General features: G+C 32.7%; 1 pseudogene; it reads left to right on the top strand.

Annotated features, from left to right (window-relative positions):
* The window catches only part of LOC132799343 (glutathione S-transferase U7-like), a 28005-nt pseudogene extending 8562 nt beyond the window's left edge, over positions 1-19443 (top strand).
* The last annotated feature ends 4645 nt before the right edge of the window (positions 19444-24088 follow it).

Below are 24088 nucleotides of genomic sequence, written 5' to 3'. Positions count from 1 at the left end.
AAAACTTTATCCTGTGTGCTTCATGACTTCCGGTGGCCTGGTATGAGGCAAATGGTTATGGAGTTTATTCGTGGCTGTGAGGTTTTTTAGAGGTGCAAGGCGGATCATCAGACCCCAGCTAGGTTGTTACAACCTCTACCTGTGTTGGAACTCATTTGGTCTGACATCTCGATGGATTTTATAGAGGGGTTGCCTTCTTCAAATGGGTATTCAGTTATTATGGTGGTGGTTGACTGGTGATCTAAATATGCTCACTTTATTCCTCTGACTCATCCATTCACAGCCGCAACTGTGGTTAAGGCTTACGTTAACAATGTGGTCCGACTCCATAGCATGCCCCCATCCATTGTTAGTGACCACGATAAAATTTTTATCAGCTCTTTTTGGCGGGCACTCTGTAAGATGAATGGCACCAAGCTGTGTGTGAGTTCCAGCTACCACCCACAGATGGATGGCCAAACCGAGGTGGTTGATTGCACATTGGAATAGTACCTCCATTGCTTCATTGGTGATTAGCCTCGGCGATGGAAAAAATGGCTTCCATGAGCTGAATACAGGTACAACACATCTCAACATTCTACAACTCAAATGACACCCTTTGAGGTTGTGTATGGCCGGTCTTCATCCTCCCTACTGTCTTATGCTCCTAAATCATCACGTGTTGAGGCAATTGATCCCTATCTTCATGACCATGATTCGTATTACGTCTTCTACGAACTAATCTACTACAAGCTCAATCTCGAATGAAGACCCATACTGATCGGCACCATCGTGAGGTAGTTTTTATAGTAGGAGATTTTGTTTATTTAAAGCTTCAGCAGTATAAATAGACTTCAGTTGCTTTCCAAGCATCTCTCAAGCTTGCTCCCCATTATTATGGACCATATGAGGTGTTGGAGCAATTGGCTACTATCGTTTACAAACTTGCATTGCCACTTGGTTCTAAAATTCACCATGTGTTTCATGTAAGTCTTTTATGCAAGCATATGGGGCTTTGCCAGTGGATTCACAGCAACTGCTACTGATTTCTTATGAAGCTACCATGTTGCTTTGGCCAGAGGCCATCCTTGATCATTGGATGATGCAAAAAGGTTGTTACCGACCAAAAACAGAGGTACTAGTTAAGTGGTAAGGACTGCCCAAGGAAGATTGTGAGATCCCATATCAATTGGAAAGGAGAATGAATCATGGCTTATAAGCATGTGGATACCTTTCCCTTGTGGACACATTTTGGCAAAACTGTGAGGGCTGGGCCTAAAGCGGACAATATCCACATGCGGGTGGTCTGGGCTGTTACAGTTGGTATTAGAGCTAGACCCGGATCGGTGTGCCAGCGAGGATGCTGGGCCCCAAGGGGGGTGGATTGTGAGATCCTGCATCGGTTGGAAAGGGAAATGAAGCATGGCTTATAAGTGTGTGGATACCTTTCCTTTGTGGACACGTTTTGAAAAAATCGTACGGGTTGGGTCTAAAGCGGACAATATCTATATGCGGGTGGTCTGGGCTATTAAAAAGATGCAATGTGGGAGAATGCATGGTGGCTTGCTCGGACCTACCCTAATTTCCTCCTTGAGGACAATGTTAGGATCACAAAGGGTTGCATGGGCCATGCAAAGTCCTTTGTGGCAACTGGTGTGGCTACTGTGCAAAACGTGGGGAACGTGGGATTGGTCTTTTCTTAGGATGAGCCAGTTCTGGTGCAATTAGTTAGTTGCTCTGTTATTTCTTAGCTTTAGTTTTTATTTTGTTATTTTGGTTGTTGGCCATTACTCTTACTATTGGTAGTGGCGACTATTTTTATGCTAGTTATTATTTGATTCTTATTATGTAGTGGGTATAAATTATACCATAGGGAGGAAATAAAGCATCAGGCCAAGTTTCTTTAATCTTTTCCTTTCCAAACGTTTCTCTACTACCCAACCAAAATTCCCATTAGATCACTAATTGTGAAAGGCAACTATTGAACTTTCTTGACCTTTCTCTGTTTATATGTGGAACTTAAATTATTCAACCAAAAATCAAATTAGAATATCAAACATTCTGTTTATGAATTTTGACAGCCATGCTTCACCATATGTGATAAAGAGTGAATATGTGAATTTCGAAAAATAGTTATTTTTCAAAAATAAATAATTTTTAGGATCTACTGTAACAGCCCAGCCCAGACCACCCGCATGCAGATATTGTCCTCTTTGGGCCTGGGGAATCCTCTTACAACCCAGCCCTCAAGGGTTTAAAACGCATCTCAGTGGTTAGGGGGAATCCTCTTCCAACCCCTACCTGGCAGTCCCACTGGCCCCGGCCTCCCAGGCTCAATCGAGATATTGTCCACTTTGGAAGCTAGGTGGTGAGCCCAATCCTACCCCTCATGGTTTTACTTTCCCTCATGGGAACGCATCTTCAAGGGAGAGGTATCCACACGCTTATAAGCCATGCTTCGTTCCCCTTTCCAACCGATGTGGGATCTCACATCTACGGACTAAGATGATTTGGTCAATGAATATGATCATAATTGATTTGATTTGCTCAGGACCTATGAGGAACATTCTTGATTAAGCGGGGGGAAAAAAAAAAAGAGGAAGCAATTTGAATGTCAAATTGATGGTTTGGATGGCTTTTTTGGCATCATGCTTTCACCTTCATTCTTCATAACTCCAGTAACTTGGATGAAAACTATTTTAGCCTCATTCGATGATGTTGAAGATCAAAATGAACCATAGTTCCTAACAAAAGCACCGACATCGTCACTCTTAAATAAAATATACAGCTAATTTAAGAGCATGAATCATTCAGTATTTACTTGATAATATTTCCTCTTTTTCTTATAATACCTAATTTACCGTATTAATAACAACCACGACCTTGTAGTTGATTAGTTTCCTAGATGTTAAATCCCCATATCTCCTAATTTGATATGCAAGCCATTAATCCCAAACACTAGCAAATTGAAGCATTTTCAATCAATATCAATTCATTCACACACCATTAAAGGATCAGTTTTAGTGTTTTCCACGAATCATGAATATGAAATGCATACTTACTTCAATTCCATTCCATTTTGATCCCAAATCTTGACACGCTGAGAAGACACATGCCTATCACCATCAACATATACTTAGTTTTTGTTATCCTTGAATACATTGAAGAAACATGGTCACAATATTCTCTGCTCCCAAAAGATCCCCATGAAAAAGCCTTGGCTAGGTTTTGAATTTAGTTTCTTGTAGACAAAGTAATTGAACTTTACCTCTAACCTTTTTTTTTTTTTGGCATATGTATGGATTTATATATTAAACAAATTAACCTCTCCAGCCATTCAACCGGTCCCTTTAACTTGTAACAAAACTTTGTATTATTGTAGTGTAGAGCGTGTCTCTGTGCTGCAGCTGAAGAGGAAAAAGAAATGGCAGCAAAAGAAATATAGAAGTTTTGAAAATCCTGGAAGAACAAGCAGTTGGAGAAAAGGAAATTTTTTGGTGGTGATACTATAAATATGGTGGACATAGTATATAAAAGGAAGAAATTGTAGGCGTCAAGGTGATAGAACCTACTAACACTTTGCCTAGTTTGCATGCTTGGATTCAGAATTTTAAGCAAGCTCCTGTAAGAAATCAAACACAAACTTACTAATAATGAGAAATTGCTTACATCTTAGAATTAGGAGAGAAATTTACTACCATTTGATATTAGATAGCTCATCTTTTATATAGATTCTGATCATTTTTTCCTATCCTTGTGCTCATAAAAATATATTTGTTCACTAAATTTACTGTTTGTTTGGTATAATCTTTTACTTCTTAATGTATCTCTTTCCCCATCTTTGATTGATATTCGAATTAAAGGAAAAAGGATGAAATATAAGATTTTATATTCTGGCTTATTGCATATGTCTATTAGAGTATGAAACTAAGATGTAATTTTGTGTATAATGGTCAATGGTCTGCCATTAGGATAGGCTTCCATAGTCAAAAAAGAATGCGAAAATTAAATAGTTCATGGGTTTACGGACCTTGAAGCTGGAGAATTTCAAAGAGACCAGTAAAGTTAATGCATCAGCCTTTTTCCAAAGATTCATAGCATAAGTCAAGAATATATAAATTTCTTCTCTGTTTTGTCTTGAACAGAACAAATCCCAAACACAAAACCAATTTAAAGATTGTGAATCATTGCTCAAAAGAACAAACACCTAATTTTATACCATGAATCACAATGGAGGTTAGTGTTAATCATTCAGTTTTTACATTTCTCTTAAATAACCATAGTTTGTACCGCAAATGTGTTCAAATCGGCCATTTAAGTCCACGATTTTGAATAATTAATAATGTGGAACGTACAGTGGATGAAAAGGTCTGCAAACAAATAGAAGATCACCATTAGTGCTTTCCACGAGACTAAAAATTAATCCTGACCTATGCAATTCCTTTAACTCTGGCAATAAAATTTCCCCTGAAATTTAGACACGCAAAGAAGACCCTTCCTTAAGTTTATCATCATCACCATTACTGATTAGCTCTAAAGACACAATTCCATCGTGGCATGCAGCAAGTAAGTGTTCTTCGTAGAAAGCAACACACCTAAAATGGTGAACATATGTCCTTTCAAAGTAGGACCAAAATACATAATTACCAAATTTCAAATGGGCTACTACATTTTGACTCCAGTTAATGGTTAGGATCTCGAAAGATACCTAACAAGGGTCTTTTGACAATACAATATTATGTGCACCGCTACCAAATCTAGTACTACATAGACTTGGAATCGGTAAGGTGGTACCAGAAAATGGGTTCAAAAGTATTAATGAAAATCCATTTTCTAAATAAAACAACCAACCGTGAGATGAACCACAATAGCTCATGAGGTTTTATTTGTTAGGGATTCACAACTTGAAGTTGGAAGATTCGAGCAGTTGAAACATCGTATAAACCCAGTCTCTCTTCACCAATTTCGTCCAAACAGCCTACCAGTTGCCATGGAAGTTGGTGGTTGCTTAGACGCATCCGTTTCTCTTTGTGACACAGCTACAAGACTACATGATTTGCATACGATGCTGTACTTGATGTAATCTAGGAGAGCAAACAGTTTCTCTAATATTGCATCTAAAACATCTTTTGGCAGATTTGACCAATCTGGTGAAGAAAAAGGGCTTGCCCTTTCCTCCAATTTTTTTTTCCAGTTTTGCAGAGGAAGAGAATTGAAGTAGAAACAGAGGAGAAGAAATATGACAACTAAAATCTAAAAGACCAGAGTACTGTCAGGACCCGTCCAAAATTCCTCACGGGAACCCTAGATAAGCCCTGATCACAGGGAAACCCTACCGGACCTTCCAATGAAAAATCCGGCAGAACCTCCCCTAAGGGTTGGACTTACCACAAATTTTCTGCACTGAAAACACACTTCTATATACATCCCCTTATTCCTCCCACGTTACTACAATAAAATTCCACAATTTGCAGCACTTCAAAATAAATAACAGTAAATTAGTGCATAATTAATAACTAAATGTCCAATACAGTATACAGAGCATTTACAAATAAATATGAAATTGATTCAATGTCAGATGAGGAAGCAATACAAGATGAAGAGGAAAAAGGGAAGAAATGTTTCTTGGGATTTTGGCAAAGAACTGAGACTTCGTGCTCGCCCCGGACGATCAACGTTTCCCAAACCTGGTACCTAGGGGAATGGAATTCAGAAATATGAGATGCTAATCATCTCAGTAAGTGACCCTATCTACTGTACAATTATAACCGTAATAATAATTATAGTACACTTGATTAATTAAAAATAAATAAATAAATAATAATTAATTGAAATTAATAATTTCTCTCAAAACCCTCACCATTCACTCCGTTAGAAAAGTTTCCCTTTTTAAAATCATTTCACCAAAACCCAAACTTGTACCCCAATTAATATCATAAAAACTGGTGCTCAAAAATATGAATGAATGATCATTGTAATATTATGAAACATCTCAAATCAAGATGTAAACATTTGAGCATACACTATAATAAATACAGTTCCACCAAACAAATATGAAAATGCAAGAATCACCCAAATATTTGTAACTCAACAATATATATACAAACATATACAATGTACCATACGATATACCAATCTGTAAACCATGGAATACACCCACTCACGACCCTCAATATATGAATGGTGTCATGGAAATAATAAATAACCGTCGGGATGTACCTAACCTCGCAGTCCGTGGCAATAATACCAACCTCACGGCACCGTGGTAATAATAATAAAACCGTCGAATGAACCCGACCTCATAGTTCGTGGTAAAAATAGATAACCATTGGATGAAACCAACCTCACGGCACCGTGGTAATAATAATAAAACCGTCGTATGAACCCGACCTCACAGTCCATGATAAAAATAGATAATCGTTGGATGAAACCAACCTCACGGCACCGTGGTAATAATAATAAAACCGTTGGATGAACTCGACCTCACAGTCCGTGGTAAAAATAGATAACTGTTGGATGAAACCAACCTCACGGCACTGTGGTAATAATAATAAAACCGTCGGATGAACCCGACCTCACAGTCCGTGGTAATAATAGATAACCATTGGATGAAACCAACCTCACGGCACCGTGGTAAACCCAGCACGCTGTAATATAATACTGCACCAAACTCTGGTACTATATGGTACATCAATTAAAAATAACCGATACGGTATCCTACTGTATCATAATCATAATTTAATTATCAAGTTCAACCGCTTGTTTAAATATTACAAAATTTTCAAATCGTCATTTCATACAAAAATCAGAAATAGCACAGTAAAATATATTCACCATAAATCAATTTTTTAAACCCATAAAATTCTTAAAATATTTGAACGTGCTTAAAATCAAAATTTTCCATCTGCTTCCCAAATAAATCATTTTCGAACCGATTCAAAACCCCAAATTAAATACCAAAATATTTAACTACTCCAAGTTCACTTATGAACCCATTAGAATTTACAACCATTTAATATATTGTCAAACCTTACGTAAAATGACAACTCATATTTAATAAGGCAAATATTTTTATATGCATAATCCAAACATTCAATCCAATGGTATATAAGCCAAATTATTCGAGCACATATATATTATATTATACCCCAAAACAATTTTTTAAACTAATAACCATAGCAATAATTAAAATAAATCAAACCACAATTTCTTTAAATTTCCAAATACATTCCTTTGGCACCAAAACATATATTAAAAACATTATAAGTTAGCAATACAATTTATATGGGAATTCTCTTAATATCAGATGCATAAAGCATATTTATCAAATATTTAATTATGAAATATTTCAACAATAAAATTTGATAAAATTTACCAAAATCTCAAATTTCTTAGAACCAAAATATTTTATAATGCCCAAGTATTTAATCCCATTGAATTTTGGCATCAAAAATTCCAAATATAAATTTACTAAATATTCAACACATCAAACATATTTTCAAATAACCAATTAATTCAAAATATATAATTAATTACCCAAAATAATTTTGAAGGTGGATCACTCACCTCGAGCATGCAATTAAACCACGATCCACCATAGGATCGATTCGTCAATCCACACGTGCTCCTAAAATAACAATTTACACACAGTCAAATAAATTAATATTTTATTTGGGTAAATAATACCCGGTACCCAGGGGGTTAAACACAAACGTTAACCAAAATTGACGAGTAATATACCGAATCAAAGCTTGAGTGACGAGGATTACGAATCCGGTCTTACTTCCCGGAGACCGAACTCGAGGTGGCCGGAATCTCGCCGGAAAGCTTTCGGGATTCAACTCTTTGATTCTCTCAAACCATCGTGAATTGGAGGAAAAGGACACCGGATTTGGATTCAGGGGGTCGGAATTAGTAGGGAGTGACCGGCGGTGCAACTGGGTATTCGTCGGAATAATAATTTCTTCGGCGAGCCGTCACGGTCATGGGCAACCGTTGCCGCCGGCGGCGCGTGAGGTGGTTGGTGGCCAAGATTTTTGGGGGTTTTGTAGATTGAAGGGAGAGGGTCTCAACAGGACTGGCGGTGACAAGAATGGTGGCCAGAATGTGGAGATCTCGGCGGTTGAAGAAATCGGCGCCGCTGCCGAAAAAAGCCCCGATCGGGGCACGTCGCCGGTCGGTTGGCGGTGAAATTTTGGGAGTTGGCTGGGAATGGAGAGGCACTCCTGCCTGGCCGGCGGGTGTGGCAAGATTCTGCCGGAAAAGTTTGAAACTTCGGCAGCCGATGGTTTTCTTTCTCTTTCTCTCTCCTCCCTCCTCGTTTTGCAAAAATAAAAGCCACCGTGGGTGACACTGTTCACCCACTGTGGACTTCTCAGATGTCGACATGTGGCATCACTATTCACTTAAGTCAAAGATATTAAAATATTACGGCATTCGGAAAAACTTCACATGTCCATAACTTCTTAACCAGATGTCCAATTTAAGCGTGCCGCTAGTCTATGAACTCGTATCGACGAGCACTTTACAACCATGCAAAAGTCAAAGCAAAATTTTACAACAATAAAAAGTCAACTTCGGCACCTTTTGGACAGTTTGAATCTCGACTTGTTTTGCCCATAACTTTCAAACCGTAGCTCCATTTTCAACGTGCTACTAGTCTACGAACGCGTGCCAACGTGTAATTCGTAACGGTACCTCAGTCAACCTAGAATTCCATCCAAGTCAAAAAGTCAACTTTTGACCCTTTCGGTCAATGGTCAACGGACAACATCGGTCAAAGTTGGAAAATTTCCGTTGTACTTTGGGATGGGGTGTTACAGTATGCAAAACAAATGCCAATCACAAAAATATTGTGAATCGAAATGGAGGTTAAGCAAAATATTATCAATCTTTACATGATAATATCTACTTCCTCGGTGGTTAAGCAATCTAATAAACAATTATTCATGAAGCTTTTAATCAATGAAACATTGACACATGGACATGAGAAGAAAAAGCTAAGAATTAATGGTGGAGAATTTGAACTCAAAATCAATATCATTAGAAAACAATTATTTTGCCATTGAACTGTGCCCATAGGGACGATACAACCTTCTCCTCTAAAGGTCTTTACTTTCATGCACAACACATGTAGGCGATGTTTACAAACTGATAGAAATATCAATTATTTGGTTTCCTACAATTGGTTTACACTTAGTTATTAAAAAACGATGTAAAACTTCTGCATTTTCTCAATTAATGAAACATTGTGATAACGAGGTTTCTTGTTGGGGGCAATTGAAGTTTTCGAAAAATACCAAGACGGCCTTCTTTTTTTTTTCTTTTTTCTTTTTTAATTATTATTACTTTGAGAAAAAGAAAAAATATTATAAAAAAAATATTAAATTCTTCTCTTCTATTTATAATCATGTATTGGCTATGCCAACCACTAAACCAAAATTTGAAACATTAGGAAGATGATTTGTCAACAATGCAAGTGATTTCCAAACAGAGGAAGAAATTGGTGAAGACCATAAAATAAACTATGTATCCATCAATAGCTGCTGTATCTGATGAACCAGGAATAATCCCCAAAAAAAAAAAAAAAAAAAAAAGCCAATCGTATTGATATGGAAAATACATGATTTTCAATCCTAGCAGGAAAATGAGGGAGATGGCCTGACTAGAACGCTGTAAACCAAACTCTGAAGATTTCCAAAGCCTTCCTTGATGCTACATTGTTGAAAGAGACAGAACTTGGTGGTTAACTAAGAAGGCGTTTTTATTTTTTTCTTTTTTCTTTTTCTTTTTTTTTTCAATAATAAGTGGCCAAAATGCAACCAAATTTGATGGATGCGATTGAATGATTTTCGGAAGATTTAAATCTTCACAAAGGCAATAGAGAACAAAAAAGAGAGTTAAGCTGAGTCAGAGAGAAAGAAGAAAATGACAGACCTCTTCTATTGAGGTTGTTGAATATTTGATTTTTTTTCTTTTTTCGTCATAATTGGGATCATAAACTGAGATGCTATGGTCGATGGTTACGTGGATAGTACAACGAAAATCAACCCCTTAAGAGAACAAACAACTATTGTGTACATCTGTAAGTGGTAAATATTGTTATTCTATAGAAGAAGATACTCCCAACAAGAAAAGTGAAATGCTTTTGCAATACAACCCAGTTTATAAGAAAATGACAGTTGTTCATGGTGGCATACCAGTTTCTTTTTCCTTTATCCTTGAATGCATTGAAGAAACTTGGCCACAAAATTCTCTGCTCCCAAAAAATCCCCATGAAAAAAAGCCTTGGCTAGGTTTTGGAATTAGTTTCCTGGAGACAAAGTATTTAACTTTACCTTTGACTTCATTTAATTTTCTTTTTTTTTTTTCTTTTTTTTTTTTTACCTGCATATATATATATATATATATATATATATGCATGGGATTTATAAATATATAAGCTGATTATTATTACTCCGGTTGAAAGACTAGTTAAACTGAATGGTCCACTTAACATTTCAACTCACCTATTAAGTAATGTCAAAGGTAAATTATTAATTATCATGCAAAATTAAAAAGGTTCAGCGAAGTCCATAATTATCATGTAAACCTGCTAGTGAATCATCAAATTATATAAATTCTGTCCAAGAAAATTTATAGAGAGTTGTTCTTCTATCTTCTTGACCATCCCCTAACGTAGATCTTCAAGTCTCAGTCTTTATTTAATAAACTATCCTATTAAATGAACTACATAAATTTTCAAATTCCACATAATCAAATAAATATTCATAAAAACAAAATCTATTTGATAAACTAGATAAAACAAAAATAAAATAAATAAAATAAACTTTTTTTATCATATAAATGAATAAAACTAACTTATAGATAAAACTAAAAGATATCTAAAATTTAGATTGAATCAATCTTCGTTCAAATCCTTTGAGCTACCGAAAATAGTGATCTAAACATAAATTATGTTAAATTAGGAAAACTAGAGGAAAAAACGTCAAATGGCCGCTACACATAGAAAATGCTGTTTATACGTATAAACAGTATTAATATTCCAGTGTTCCAATAAGGAATGTGAGAAACGCCATATCCAATTTTCCTTACCATTAGACTTTTTGGGAAATAATAATTTCATTTTTCTTAATGCGTCTACAATGATAAATGTATATTGTTGTGTATGTGAAATAGAAATCTATAATGTTGATATCTAGTTGATTGGCATAAATGTACAGTTGAATAAAAATATTATTCTTTAATAATATTTTACGAAAAGACTATTGATGGTTATTAATGGTTGTTAATTAATTATATATTTTAATATTTTTTTCTTTTTTAGAAAACAAAAAAAAAAATTTGATTGTTTAAGAGAAATTTGTTTTTCTATGAAACTATCAGGACCCGTCCAAAATTCCTCACCGGATCCTCAAATGCAAAATCCGACAGAACCTCCTCTAAAGATTAGACTTACCACAAAATTTTCCTGCACGAAAAATACTTCTAGAAACATCCCCTTATTCTTCCCACCTTACTACAATTTGTTTCCACAAATTTACAGCACTCCAAAATAATAACAAGGAATCAGTAAGTAATTAAACAAATACATGTTCAATCTGTATATAGAGCATTATACAAATAAATATGAAATTAATACAATGTCAAATAAAGAAGCAATACAAGATGGAGAGGAAAAAGGGAGGGAATGCTTCTTGGACTTTCGGCAATGAACTGAGAAGTTGGGCTCGCTCCGGACGATCAACGTCTCCCAACCTGGACCTAGGGGAATGAAATTTAAAAACATGAGATGCTAATCATCTCAGTGAGTAACACAATCTATTACACAATTATAATATTAATAATATAACAATAAAAGAAACTTAATTAATCAATACCAAACAATTAAATAAATAATTATAATAAATATTTGAAATAATATTTTCTCTCAAAAATCCTTACAGTTCACTCAGTTGGAAAAGTTTCCATTTTTAAAACATTTTCACAAAATTCAATAATTGTACCCCAAAAATCAAGGAATAATTAATTAAATAAATTATAAATAAAATACATTAAATTAAAGATCTAGAATGTATAATAAGAAACAAGAATAATTTTAATAACAATTATTAAAATGTACACAAAATGTCATAAATAAAATAAGCAAAATCACAATAAAATTTACAATAAAAAAATAATCAAGAAAATATCAAATTAAATGGAATGCAATAATTTAAAATAAATATTCCTTCAATTCTTCAAACTTCAAAATATAATTAAATCACATGATAAACATAACAAATATAAAAAAAAATTGAAATCACAATTTCTTTTAATTCCCAAATATATTTTTGGCACCCAAACATCTATTAAAACAACATACATTGGCAATATAATTTAGATGGAAATTCTCTTAATATCAAATACATAAAACATATTTTTCAAATATCTAATTATAAAATATTCCAACAACAAAATTCAATAATTATTAAATTAAACCTCAAATTCAAGAAAATTCTTAAAACCCAAAATATATATAATACACAAATAATTTAATTCCAGTCAATTTTGGCATCAAAATTCCAAATATAAATTTACAAAATATTTAACATATGAAATATAATTTCTGAATATATAATCAACACAAAATATATACAATTTACCAACCCAAAATAATTTTGAAGGTGGATCATTTACCTCGAGCACGCAATCCAACCAAGATCCTCCATAGGATCAATTATACGGCTCACACGTGCTCCTAAAACAACAATATTACACAGGATCAAATAACTTAATATTTTATTCGGATAAATAATACCCAGTACCCGGGGGTTTAACACAAACGGTGTCCAAAATTCATAAATAATATATCAACGGAAAGCTAAGGGGACGAGGAATACGTTACCGATCTCCGTTGGACTCAATTTGATCAGCAGGGACTGACAGAATGGATGAGAAGTTTTGACCAAACTTCAACTTGTTGTATCTCCCAAACGACAAGGAATTGAGCTGAATGGACCTCAAAATCGAGCTCTGGAGGTCCAAAATAAGTGGAAAGAGTATCAATTTGGCCGGGTGGTGGCCGGATCACCGACGAAGCCAATCTTGCCGTTGTCGGTATCAAAGCCCAATCCGGCCGTATCCGGCGATAGTTGGCTGCCATTTTCCGGCTACTGGCCGGAATCTTCCCCCTCTTCCTCCCCATCAGGCGCGTGTGGCTTCATATGATCGAAAAAAAAAAAAGAAACAGGGTGAAGCCGAGAGGGAGACGGAAGGAAGAAGGAAGAAGGAAGAAGGAAGAAGAAGAAGAAGAAGAAGAAGAAGAAGAAAAGAAAAAGAAAAAGAAAAAGAAAGAAATTTTCGTAGGTGTTTCCCCACGTGATAAAAAAATTTTTTTTTAAAAAAAAAATAATAATAATAAAATAATAAAATAAATAAATAATATTAAGATAATATAGTATTTAATATGTTTGACATGTGGCATGTCCTCATTGTGACACATGGCATCCTTTATTAAGTCACACATGGTATACTGTTCACATATTTAAAAATAATATTAAAATAATACTGTATTTGAAAAACTTTACAGGTTCATAACTTTTCAACAAAATATCCAAATCAGGTGTACCACTAGTCTACGGACTCGTATCGATGAGTAATTCACATTCGTACATGAGTCAAAGCTCATATCCCCAAAAATAAAAAGTGAACGGGGCATCCTTGGACAATTTGGACCTCAACTTTTTTTGTTCATAACTTTCAAACCGTAGCTTCGTTTTTGACGTGCTACTAGTCTATGAACTCGTGCCAACATGTATTTCGTAATGGGACCTCGGTCAATGTGAAATTCCACTGGAAGCAAAAAGTCAACATTTGATCCCTTCTCGGTCAACAACGGTCAAACCCCGGTCAACCTCAATCAAATTTGAGAAATTTCCGATATACTTCGAGACGGAGTGTTACAAAATGTAGAAAATGTCTAAAAGTATCTTCAATGGAGACATGGATAGTAAAAATAGGCATGCCATATAAGCAATTTGGACAGTGATTAAAGAAAATTACTTTCCAAATGGCAATGTCTAAATGCATGTTAAACTGATATAGCGTAGATATTACCCAGTTGAATGTATATTTTTGAAGGTTTTGCCAAACATTTTGAAGTTTTTTTAAAAGCATAATTTCCTTAAAAGGTCAATTTTTTCAATAAAAAAATTTATAAAATATATTTAACTAATTAATAGGCATAAATAGTTTTCCGCACATTATCATTAAAGAACAATTTTAAAATTGACTATAATTTATACCATCTAAATTTAGACAATGTTAATTTTTATGTTACATAAGCAGCAATTCACATTCTAGGAAAGCCTCTAGAAATAGACATTTACCATTGAAGAGTGTTTCTTTAAAATATTGTCTACATTACTTATTTGTCATGTCTATTTTTACAATCCACATCTCCAATCTCTTACAATTAGTCGTTTTTATAGCAAAATAGTATGCTTAGAAGGAATATTGAAATATTTGCATCTGTGTTAGTTATATTCTTTACTTGCATATCGATAATGCTACTTGTAATAAAGTATTCACAAAAAATATTTACCAAATGACATTTATTAATATATTATCGGTTGATATTTATATATAAGTGAATAAAAAACTAAATCACTTAAATATTATCATATTATTTATCACATCATTTGTTAAATAAACTAAATATTTATGTACTCTAACATTATTGCTTGCAAATATAGTAAAACTTAGTGACTACATAGTAACTCTAAAAGTTAATCTTACCATTGAATCTTGTTAATGTGATCATTATTAATTAGCAATATTTACTTTTTTATCTTTAATTTCACACATTTATTTTTATTTTTTTAATTTCAAACATTTAATATGTGAAAAAGTGATCATATATTTGATGATATTTCATTAGATTGTCATATAGTATATAGGTTCCATTTGTGCTCTATCACCAATAGTATGTAAATTGGTATATGGTGTATAGATTTCAATCATATGCTCAATTACCAATGGGGTAATATAGCATTTTCTTAAAGGAAAAAATAAATTAATTGAAATTCTGAGTTAAGACTTGTTTAGGAAAACTAAGGAAGAAAAACTTCAAAGCACGACCAGTATTTATAGAAAATGTTATTTATATGTATAGCTAGTATTCTCCTTATTGGTATTCTCCTTTCCAATAAGGAATGGGAGAAACGTCATATCCAATTCTCCTTACCATACATGAATTACTACCAAAAAAAAAAAAAAAATTCTCATTACCATACCTTCATTACTTTTTGGGAAACAATGATGTCATTATTTTTCTTATCATATTTTATTCTTTGAATTCATTACTCAATTTTATCGCAAATATGGTAAGCATAGAGGAAATTTGTATAATATATAAAAGTAAGATAGCGAGCAAAAATTTTTGCCACATGTTATCTTTACTATCAAATATTTTTTCCACATGTTATCTTTACATTTATTCTGTTTTTCTAAAAAAAAATTTAAAAAGAAACCTAAAATTCAAAAATAAAATTGTTTTAAAAATTCCACAATCTTAAAATCATTACAATATATCATATTTATACTCATTTTATTTTCTTCCAAAGATATTACAAAAAAATTAAAGTCTAGAAATAAAATTGTTGGAAAATTTTCACAATCTTAATAAAATTTGAAAGAAATAATTTGGTCTAGATTTTTGGAAATTTCCATAGCGTATGGGTTTATCAAGATTTGGCTATAAATGTTTACAATAACATATACACTGGTTTTAGTATAATTTATATAAATATGGGTACCAAGATTTTACTTTTGGTCATAAAACAATACTTGGCAAGAGAAGATCTTTTTCTCCTTATTCACTTTTGTTTTTTTGAATTTTTTAAAGATAAGATAAAAAAAAAACATGTACATAATAAAATATATTTTTACTATTAAACATATTTTATATAAAAACTCCATATACTAATACATATTTATATATGGATATGCAATAAACATAATTTCATTGTAAAATAATAAGATTGATATCTGGTAATTAATAATGAGATTGATTTTTTAATTAGAAATTTAAAGTGGATAATGCATTTTTTTAAAATTTTCCAAAAAGTACTCAAAATGTACTTATATATATGTATGTATATATGACAACATTTCAATAATGTGGTGCAATATAAAATTGATTTATATATAAAATATGGATTTCCTATTTAAAAGTATAATTGAATATTTTTGGGTTTTGAATTTAGAATTTAGGATTTAAGGTAATGTATAAACTTTTTTTTGATAACTATGCAGTGTAATGAAAATTGTATAAGACTAATGACCATTAATTTGATTAATTATGACTGAGTTGATTTTTTATGATCTTATTCAAACTCAAATCTTAATTGTTATCCCGTGCTAATTTTATTTTATTAACAAGAATGATAATATTATTGAATAATTATTCTACTATTTTTATTATTTTTATAATTATATTATTATACTCTTGGATATAAAAAAATAGATAAATTTGAACTATAATGATATTTATTAAATTATAAAACATAATTGAAGATTTTTCAGAAAAATGTGTCAAAGCATAGTTTTTATTAATCATAAATATACATATTTATATAGGATTTGACTAATATTTATAAGGTAAGATATTCTATATATAGTATAAATAAATAGAAATAGAAATAATGAGCTATAAAATTTAATGAAAATAATTGCTTTATTAAGAATATTTTAAAATATATTTAAAAGGAAAGATCATAAAATTAAAAGAAAAAAATGTAGTAGATAACAGAAGAGATTTATGGAAATATAATTATTGAATTTAAATCGAATTCTTTTTCTAATCCAATTAAATCTTTTATATGGAAAAATTAGGTATATTTGAAATTTATATTTTATGGATGGATAAAGATATATTTTAAATTTATATTTCAAAATATAAGTTTCAAAAATCAAAATTTAAAAGTCAAAAATTGAATTAAAAAAACAAATTAAAATTCACAAATCATGTTTTATTAAAAATCTCACAACTTTATAAAGAGAGGGAGAAACCAAATAAGAAAAAGATTTTGGAAAAATAGTAGAAAAAGGTTAAAAAAAATACAAAGTAGAGAAAAGGTGAAAAAAGAAAAAAAAGAAAAAGAAAGGAAGGAAAAGTATAGGAAAAAAAAATTAACATAAGTATAGGTGTTATACAAAAGTCTACATTGTAGATGCTACAGAAGAAGATTTTCTAATATAAAATTTTATTTTCAAATTGTTTGTCGATATTTTAAATGTAATTGAATATGGTGAATATGAATTGTTTAGTAAGTATAAAATTCATTATGCAATGATTTATGTTTCTATAATTGATTTTTTTTTTGGTCAATTTTGTTGAAAATATAATTGAAAAGGTTATTGTTAAAGACAATGTTAAGCACTAAAAATCTTGTGAAAAAGCGAGTAAGTTCATTGATATTATATTTTAGAACTAGGAGTTATCTCATCCATAATTATTTTAAATGTTAAATGATAATTTTATTTGCATATATGATTGGATGAGTTTTGATATATTTCTTTTTCATTTTTTCATATAAATAAACCTTCAGTATATTTTGTCGGTGAATTTGTACCGGTTATCTTTAAGTAATTATCACATTTGTCATACCCAAAAATTTAAAAGTTATATTAATTTATAATCTTTAAAATTTACATATATTCCAATTAAAAATTTTATTTATGGAATACTATTTATATAATATTTAATATTTGATTTGATTATAATTAATTATCTTTTATTGATAATTATCAAAATCATTTTAACACTAGTTACTAAAATATTTGCATCTATGTCAATTTTAATCCTTATTTGCAAATATAGTAAGCTAAAGGAATTTTCCCTTTTTGTTTTTCCTTTGGACTCGTACTATAAATACATCAAATCCCCATATAACTTCATTCATAAAATATTTCAAAAAATTAAAAAGCTTCATTGTATCAAATATATATATATATATCTTACATTTGCATTTGAGAGAAGATGCCCAAATCTATTGTACTCATTGTTTTCTTTATTATATTGTGCATAGGTTTGTGCATACATATCTTCTTTTCGGTGAATTTCTTCATACATATCTTGATGTATTATTCATTGCATTTTTATTTTTTTTATTTTTCCCTTTCTTCTTCTTATAATATACGGTTTGAAATACTTGTGAAACCACCGATGACCTACTGGTCTATTGATAATTGATCATATATATATATATATATATATATATATCACTCAACTCATATTTTATATAACATTTCAAAAAAAAAATATATATCTCATGATATTGTTTTTATATATATACACGGTATTATCAGTTTTTTTTTTAAAGAAAATTTAAAATCATGTTAATAATTTAGTTTTCTTCTTATATTCGTCTTTTCTAATGTATCTACATATTTCATATCTTCTGTCGTTTTATAATATAAATAGTATAGTAGACAATGTTATTTACCATCCTTATCGTCTTTGCCTCATCTGTGATTCATGAAAACTAATTAAACAATACATATATATAAAACAATATATATATATATATATCACTCAACTCATATTTTATATAACATTTCACCCAAAAAAAAAAAAAAAAAAGAAAATCTCATGACATTGTTTATATATATATACACGGTATTATCAGTTCTTTTTAAAGAAAACTTAAAATCATGTTAATAATTTACTTTTCTTCTTATATCCGTCTTTTCTAATGTATCTACATATTTCATATCTTCTGTCGTTTTATAATATAAATACTATAGTAGACAATGTTATTTACCATCCTTATCATTTTCACCTCATCAGTAATTCATGGAAACTAATTAAACAATATCTATATATATATATATATATATATCAGTTTAATTTTGTTTCTGTCATTCAGAATGCGAGAAGACCAACGCTGCAGATGCAACATGTTGCCAGGATCATCCTGGTAAAATTCCAAAATGTCAGCCAGGAAAGAATGATGTGAAAAACGGGAACTGCTACAATCTTTGCAAATCATGTCATAATATTAATGGCAGGGGAGGTTTTTGTAAATTATTGGGAAATGGTCATCACGTTTGTCATTGCTATTGTTAAAATGAAACCGGTGGTTTATCATAACATCTGTAATCTTCACCACCTACAATCACAATAAAGTGATTAAAAATAAAAATATATAGTCGGAGGGTCCAGCTATCGCTAATTGGAGTTGGTTTCTAATAAAATAATACAATTCCCATGCTGATCAGACTCATATTTATCCAGTTTTGACATGGTAATATGCGTATGAAAGATCCTCATGGAAAATCCTTGGCTAGGTTTAGGATTCGGTTTTTTGTAGACAAAGTAATTTAACTTTACCTAGATTGAATGCTTGGATTCAGAATTTTAAGCAGGTTCCTGTGATCAAAGACAACCTTCTTGATTATGAGAAATTGCAAGCATCTTAGAAATTTTAGGAGAGAAATTTACTAATATTAGATAGCCTTACACTTATGTGCATCAATTACATTTGCCAATAAATTGACTGTTTGTTTGCTATAATCGTTCACTTCTTTTATATCTTTTTGCCCATGTTCTATTGGTATTTCGATTCCACTAATTAAAGAAAAGATGTTTTTATTTTATTTTTTTTCCCCCTTTGCACACATACAAAAGTGTACAACGATTGAAGATTTTCTGGATTAAGCTGTAATTTTGAGAGTAATAGGTTAATTATCTGCCATTAGAATTAGTTTCCATAGTCAAAGCAAGCAAGCTTAAAGTTAAATAGTTAATAAGTTAAAATAATAGAGACACTGAAAATGGCAAATATCAAAGAAACCAGCTAAGAGTTCAATGCATCAGCATCTTTCCTCAGATTATCATTCACTGTTTTGTTTTATTTTTTTGTTTGTATAGTGTTCTAGCGTGCCAACTGTATGTCATTAGAAACATTTTCCATTAAAAAAAAAAAAAAAGGGGCCAAGCTTAAAGTTAAACAGTTAGTGAGGAGACCGTGAAGCAGTGAAGTTCCAACGAAACCAGTTAAGTTGATGCATCAACCTTTTTTCACAGATACGCAGGAAAAGGCAGGAAGACAGATATTTCTCCGTCTCTGTTCTTGCTTGCAAATTGCCAAACAAGAAAATCGGGTTCTTGAACATGATTCACTTGCATTTCAAAACATATTAGGGGAATTATACAAAGACAAGCTGCGGATATGCAAGAAAAACCATAGTTAAAACATAGGAAAAAAAGAGAAGAAAGGCCGGAGAACACAAAAACAAAAGATTTGAGTATGATCCTCATGCTTAAAACCTTACATAAATAGTGCAAATCATTACTCAAAGAGAATAAACACCTAACTTGATACCGTTAGTGTAAATCATGTAAAGTCCTTGCATGATATCTAGCCAGCTAAACACGATGCAAACAAATTTAGATTTTTAGCAGAACTTCATTGAAGGAACTCACCTAATCGAACAACACTTCGATCTTCAGTACATATTTCAAAACTTTGAACCTGCCTTAACTTTTTATCCTCCAAGTCGAATTTGTAAAATCGAATTACATTTCAGAAAAAAAAAAAACTTTGTACTTTATCGGATATGCTAACAAATAGTAGAGTAAATCTGCTCTACATCCTGGATAATTCGATGACAAAACCAATATAGAATTCTTATTGCCCATGAATAAGGAATGACCATCCAAGTGTCTAACCTGAATGTGTTCAAGTCGGCCATTCGAGTCTACAATTTTGTATATCTTAAAATCATTAGGTGCAAGGCAGAAAGTTAAGTTTGAACGTCACAATTTCATTAAGTGTGGCAAGGATGAAATTTCCCCCGAAATTTTGACAATTCCATCACAACCACGATCATCGATCACCTCTAGAGACACAATTCCATATTCACAGACAGCAAGTTTATAATATTTATAAAACACAACACACTTGAAGCATTGACCAATATTTGTTCTTTCAGAGTAGGACCAAAATTCATCACCAAATTTCAGATGGGCAATAACATTTTGATCATAGTTAGTGGCAAGGATCTCAAAAGATCCCAAACAAGGGTCTTTGGACAATACAAGACCACCAAGTGAATAATTCTCCCATAGACTCCTAGGAAATCTGTGGCTAGTCAAATGTGGAATATTAAAGACCGCACCAGATAATGGGTTTATATGTAATAATGAACAACTTTTTCCTGAGAAAAAAAAAATACAAAAGTGAGAAGAACCACAGCTGATCATGCTCATATGGTTTTATTCATTATTATTATTATTATATATGGTCAATTTTCTATCAGGACATCGTGATAGAAAACTATGAGAACCTTTATCTTTGGCTTTTGAATTGCTTCTATGACTGAGTTTTAAAAATGCTTTGGTGGTATAAGTAAGTTGTCATTTAATATTAAAACTTTTAAAGAGAAAAATAAACCCTCTCAACAATCCAAAGGCTGTAACTAAAATCCCGATGAGAAAACCATCATAATGTCCTAATAAGATAATTCTCCAAAATATATATCCAATTAGTCTTCTATAAGGATATATGAATGGTTTTCTCATCCGGAACCTTGTCATTAGCCTTTGGATTGTTTCAAGGGTTATGAATTAAAGATGTCTTGATAGGCTATATTAATTTGATGAAATACTCAATGTAACACCCCGTTAGTAAATACATTAGAAATGTTCTCGTGTTGATCAAGTTTGACCATCTTTTTGACTTTTTGCTCTGGATAGAATGCCATATTAACCGAGGCACCATTGCAGAGTACACATCGAACCAAATTCATAGACTAGTAGCATGTTGAAGACAGAGCTACGGTTTAAAAGTTATGAGCAAAACAAGTTGCGATCCAAATTGTTCTACGGTATCATGTTTGACTTTTTAGCATTATCAAATGTTGCTTTGACTCATTTATGGTTGTAAACTACTCATCAAGATGAGTCCTAGACTGACGGCATGTTTAATTTGGAACTGCGATAAAAAAATTATGGATATGTAAAAGTTATATCTATTTTTCCGGGAATTGATTTTATCGAGCATTGGAATATTCAAAAGAGATTTTTATTTATAATGTGCTACCAATTGGAATCCACCACGTGTCACATTCACAAAGAGCCATATATTATATCAATAAAATATCATATTATTTTATTATTATTTTATCATTATTATATCATTATATTATTATTTTACATTATATATATTATATTATATTATTTTTATTTTCTTTTTCTTTTTCTTTTTCTTTTTCTTTTTTCTTTTCTTTTTTCTTTTTCTTTCTTTCCTTTTTCCCCACATGGGAAAATAGGGGAGGAATCCTCCCCACCTGTAACACCCCGTCCCGAAGTAAGCCAGAATTTTCTCATGTTGACCAAAGTTGGTCGGGTTTGATTGTCGTTGACCGAGAAGGGTCAAATTTTGACCTTTTGACTTGGTAAGAATTCTAGGTTAACTGAGGCACCATTGCAAAGTACGCATTAACTCGAGTCTATAGACTAGTAGCAGGTCAAGAACGGAGCTTCAGTTTGAAAGTTATGAGTAAAACAAGTTGAGGTCCGAACTGTCCGAGGGTGCCAGAGTTGACTTTTTATTCTTGTAAAATTAAGATTTGACTTATGTATGGTTGTGAAGTACTCTTCGATACGAGCTCGTAGACTAGTGGCACATCCAATTTGGACATGTGGTTGGAATGTTATGGACCTGTGAAATTTTTCTGAGACAGCTATTACCATTCATCAATCGTGAGTGTGCGTGAACAGCAACGCCACGTGTAGCACCCCATCCCAAACCACATCGAAATTCTAGCACGTTGACCGAGGTTGACCGTAAACCGAGTGGGTCAAAAGTTGACTTTTTGTTCCAGTTGAAATTTCTAGTTGACCATGGTACCGTGGCGAAGTACATGATGCCTCGAGTTCGTAGACTAGTAGCACATCGAAAACGGAGCTACAGTTTGAAAGTTATGGACAAAACAAGTCGAGATTCAAACTGTCCAAAAGGTGTCGGGAAATTACTTTTTATAGTTGTAGAATTTTGTTTTGACTTTCATATAGTTGTAAAGTACTTGTCGATACGAGTTCATAGACTAGCGGCACGCTTAAATTGGACATCTGGTTAAAAAGTTATGGACATATGAAGTTTTTCGAATACCGTAATATTTTATTATATCTGGCTTAAGTGCACAGTGATGCCATGTGTCGACATCTGAGAGGTCCACGTGGGTGAACAGTGTAACCACGGTGGCTTTTATTTGGCAAAACGACAGGGGAGGAGAGAGAAAGAGAGAGAGAGAGGGAGAGAGAAAATCACTGGCCACCGGAGTTGCAAAATTTTCCGGCCGATTCTTGCCACACGCGCCGGCCAGACAGGAGCGTCTCTCCATTCTCGGCCAAACCCCAAAATTTCACGGCCAACCGACCGGCGATGCGCCCGGATCTGGGCTTTTTCAGACGGCGGCGCCGATTCCTTCAACCGAAGAGATCTCCACATTCCGGCCTCCATTCTTGTCGCCGCGGGTACCGTTGAGACCCTCTCCCTTCGATCTACAAAACCCCCAAAAATCTCAGCCACCAGCCACCATACGCACCGCCGGCGGCGACGGTTGCCGGTGACCACGACGGCTAGACGAAGAAATCCCTATTCCGGTGAGTACCTAGTCCTGTCTCCGGTCCCTCTCCACTAATTTAGACCCCCTGAATCCAAATCCGGTGTCCTTTTCCTCCAACTCGTGACGGTTTGAGAGAATCGAAGAGTTGAATCCTGAAAGCTTTCCTACAAGATTCCGGCCACCTCAGGTCCGATCTCCGGGAAGTAAGACCGGATTCGTAATCCTCGTTACTCAAGCTTCGATTCGGTATATTACTCGTCAATTTTGGTTATCGTTTGTGTTCGCTCCTCGGGTACCCATTTGGGTGTTACCCGATTAAAATATTAATATATTTGGTTTGGTGTATTGTGGATATTTTAGGTGCATGTGTGGGTAGTGGAGTTGATCTTGCAAAGGATCTTGATTGATATACGTGCTTAAGGTGAGCGACCCACCTTGAAAACTATTTTGGGGTAATTAATTATATTTATGTTGTGTTTGATATCTGGAATTA

This window comes from Ziziphus jujuba, chromosome 3 (genome assembly GCF_031755915.1).
Source record: "Ziziphus jujuba cultivar Dongzao chromosome 3, ASM3175591v1".
Taxonomy (NCBI): domain Eukaryota; kingdom Viridiplantae; phylum Streptophyta; class Magnoliopsida; order Rosales; family Rhamnaceae; genus Ziziphus; species Ziziphus jujuba.
This window is presented reverse-complemented; position numbering and strand designations above follow the sequence as displayed.